The sequence below is a fragment of the Terrapene carolina genome, unplaced genomic scaffold (assembly GCF_002925995.2).
Source record: "Terrapene carolina triunguis isolate 2854851 unplaced genomic scaffold, T_m_triunguis-2.0 Scaffold97, whole genome shotgun sequence".
In the NCBI taxonomy this organism is placed as follows: domain Eukaryota; kingdom Metazoa; phylum Chordata; order Testudines; family Emydidae; genus Terrapene; species Terrapene triunguis.
Window position 1 is genome coordinate 17584952 of NW_020664448.1, and position 4271 is coordinate 17589222.

A 4271-nucleotide genomic window follows, 5' to 3' on the forward strand; every position below is an offset into this window, starting at 1 on the left:
GCCCCCCCCCCGTGGGTTACTTCCTGCAGCCCTCCCCTGCCCCTCCCCACCGCAGCTCACCGCAAAAAAATAAAAGAGGGCTGGAGTGCCGCCTCTTTGAAAGTGCCGCCCCAAGCACATGCTTGGAGGGCTGGTGCCTAGAGCCGGCCCTGTCTACTGCAATATAAGGAAGTAAGGCATTGTGGAAGTTCCTTTGGAGGTTTTCAAAAGGAAGCTGGATAGCCATCTGTCTTGGATTGTTTAGATACAACAAATCCTGCATTTTGGTGGGGGATTAGACTAGATCAGTGGTTCTCAATCTTCCTCACTACTGTACCCCTTTCAGGAGTCTGATTTGTCTTGCGCACCCCAAGTTTCATCTCACTTAAAAATTACTTGTTTACAAAAATCAGACAAAAATGCAAGTGTCATAGCACACTATTACTGAAATTGCATACTTTCTCATTTTTACCATGTAATTATAAAATAAATCAATTAGAATATAAATGTTGTACTTACATTTCAGTGTATAGCATATAGAGCAGTATAAACAGAAATTTAACAGATATACAACAGAAATTTTAGTTTGTACCGACTTTGCTAGTGCTTTTTATGTAGCCTGTTGTAAAACTAGGCAAATATCTAGATTAGTTGATGTACCCCCTGGAAGACCTCTGTGTACCCCCCAAATACGTGTATTCCTGGTTGAGAACCACTGGATTAGAAGACCCTTGCAGTCCCTTCTAACCATATGGTGCTATGATTCTATTTCAGTTTCAGCTCACTGTTGTTATGATTATTTTATTCTGGTAATGCCTAGAGACCCAGTCAAGGCCTAGTGGTGCTAGGCACTGTACAGACATGTATAACAAAAATATTCTCTCTTCTCTCATTCTTAAATTGTAAACTCTTTGGGGCAGAGATTATGTGTAGATACAACAGATGGGGGAAGCAAAGAAACAATGAGACCGTCTACAAGTACCTACTTGGCTTGGGGAACAAAACTTTGATAGTGGGCTCTTCAGTCTAGTGGACAAAGCTATCACAAGAGGCAATGGCTGGAATTTGAAGCGAGACAAGTTCAGACTAGAAATAAGGCACAAGCTTTTAACAGTGGCAGAAATTAGCCATTGGAACAACTTACTAAGGGTTGTGATGGATTCTCCATCACTGGCAATTTTTAAACCAAGATTGGATGGTTCCCCCTCTCCTACCCCTGAAAAGATCTGCTCTAGTTCAAACAAATTAATCCAGGGAAGTTCTGTGGCATGTGTTACACAAGAGGTCAGACTAGATCAGGGATTCTCAATCAGGGGTGCTCAACCAGGGGTACATCTACCCCTGGGGGTACTCGGAGGTCTTCCAGGAGGTACTCATCTGGATCATGTTTCTCAACCTGGGGGTTGCAGCCCCCAGGGGAGGGGAGTCATGGGATGTGTTTAGGAGGGTCGCAAGTGCAGGGCTGGCATAAGGGGGTTACAAGGAGGGCAATTGCCCAGGGCTCCACACCACGGGGGAGGGGGGGGCACACAAAACTAAGTTACATGCTTCAGCCCCAGATGGCAGGGCTTGAACTTTAGGCAAGGCTCATAAGTGAAAAAACAGGCTCAAGTATCACACTGAAATGTAACTACAATAATTATATTCCAATTGCTTTATATTATAATTACACAGTAGAAATGAGAAAGTAAGTAATTTTTCAGTATCAGTGTGCTGTGACACTCTTGTATTTTTATGTCTGACTTTGTAAGCAAGTAGTTTTTAATTGGGGTGAAACCTGGGGGTACGCAAGACAAATCAGACTCCTGAAAGGGGTACAGTAGTCCGGCAAGGGTGAGGACCCCTGGATTAGATGTCACAGTAGTCTCATCTGGCCTTAGAAACTATGAATTAGTGTGATAGCTGTTTTAGACTCCATACATGTAAATGTTGTAGGTCAAATCTAAGGAGAGTTTGGAATTTGAGTGCTATTCTGGCAAAAAAAATCTTCTGTAGTATCTTTACTAATTCCTCTCTACGTACCCTTTACAGTGCAAGAGCTAGAAGCTGGGGGCTCTGTAAGAGGGGGGAGGCTTTGTCCAGAACAGACTTGCTCCATATATACATTCAGCAGGCTTTTCAGGCAAATTCACACCCAATTGCTTACTCTACTTGAACATGATTAAATAATTAGCATTGATATTTCCTGCAGCTGGAGAGATTTATCCTCTAAATTGACCACAATCCCTGCCCATGCTTGGGCAGCTAGGATATCAGAATTCAGCCTAGTGAGAGATAACAGTGCTTGGTTGACAAAGACCCCTTCAGGCTAGAAAAATAAAGGTAAGGGGAAAAAATAGTTCTCCTAAAGTCCAATGTTTTTCTATCTGCTTTATGAGGATTCTGAAAGATTTATGCAATTCTCCTGCTTAGAAAGTTTCTGAGAAGGTCAAACTCTGAGGAATGATGATATACAATATATTTATTGCTATAGTAGGACCAATTAAACTAGTTCTAATCAATACCATAATCTTATGGGATTAAAAAAAACCCAGCAAAATTCAATAGAATGACCCTTCCTAGAAAAGTACCCTCCATGAAGCTGGTGTCAATACCATACCTGAATGTTATATTAACCTTCCACTCTATTTAAGCAATATCTTAGGTACTGCTGTGGTGATGCAAACTATATAAAAGCAAGACATCTTCCTCTACTCCTGCTCTATTTCTATACTTGTCTCTATTAGATAGGCACAAGCAGCCTTTAGGACGATCATTATGCTGTTCAGATTTTTTAAAAGTGATTCTCAAGTTGAGTCACAGGGTAACATCTTATCTTGCCAATACACATCCTTGCTAAAATCTAGTCATTAGTTATGGAGCTGCCACCAGGAAGAAAGTGTTTTTCTTAAATAAGACAAAGACTGACACTGTTAACCAGGAACTGCCAGCATAGCTTATTTTTTAAAACAATTTAAGAAGAGATGAATTTCAGGAATCCATTTTGAAACCAGCTAAATCTAAAGGGTAGCTGTAATACCCTAGTGGAAATTCAGTTAGATTCAGCTAGGGACTGTTGGTTTGACTGGTCTCTCCTATGTCCTACTGAGCTCTCTACATATGCTCTTTCTCAAAACCTAAATGGTCAGCTACAACCAACTGAGAATTTGCTATTGGAATTTCCACTAGGCTGGAAATCTCTGCTTGTGTGTGAGAGGAAGCAAAACCAAATGGTAGAAACCACATCTCAGGAAGCTATCCCAAATTAGTCTGATGGGTCAGTCAGGGATCTGCACATGTCAAGGAGAACAGGAAGATAAGGGAACAGACCCTCATCAGTATGGCCCCCCATGTATTCCAGTTGGAGTGATAGGAATGAAGAGTATTTCATGAAGATACAATAAACTAACATTGCCACAGAATGCAGGTTTGCTTGTTTCAGAATTTGGTACCGTCATGCTGCGGAGAACATAAGGTCTTGATCATAAGTCACTGTCTTGAAAAGGGTACAGTGAAGAGCTCACTGGGGTGCAGTGCACAAATGGAATGGAGAAGGACAGGGCAAAAAACTAGGTCATTCACACTAGGTTCAGTGATTAAGTGAAGGTAAAGTTTGGTCCACTGTGTATATTTCTCCTATTAGAAAGGGGACAAAAACTTGAGATGAACCTAGAGAATGAATTAAGTGCTATGAAGCAAGTTGAGAATCTCTGGATTGAGTAAACATAGGACCCATTGAGTCCAAAACTCCCATGGATTTCACTGACCAGGACTAGGACCTGTCACCTCTGTTAGCAGTCGCGGTCAGGATTGAGGCACATTGGCAGGACAGTGTGGAAAAGGTTGCCTGGTCATTGCCCAGGCTGTCTCTCTTCTTTAAATAGTCAGAGGACTGTCAGTTCAGCAACCTTCATAAGTACACCTCTACCTCAATATAACGCTGTCCTCGGGAGCCAAAAAAATCTTACCGCGTTATAGGTGAAACCGCATTATATCGAACTTGCTTTGATCCGCTGGAGTGCGCAGCCCCGCCCCCCCCCGGAGCACTGCTTTACCACGTTGTATCTGAATTCATGTTCTATTGGGTCGCGTTATATCGGGGTAGAGGTGTACTAGCATTCACTTTATATGTAAGATATCTTCATCTCTATTTTAAATAAATGTCTGCTGCCACATTGGTTTTCTGTGGTCACAGAATTTGAGAAAAAGAATTCTAAAAATATTTTGCGTAGAAAGTTATATTTTAACCATAATACTTTAAAATAGACTTTCCAAAGTGTCTTTTAGAGGACAGGAAGAGAACAGTGACTACT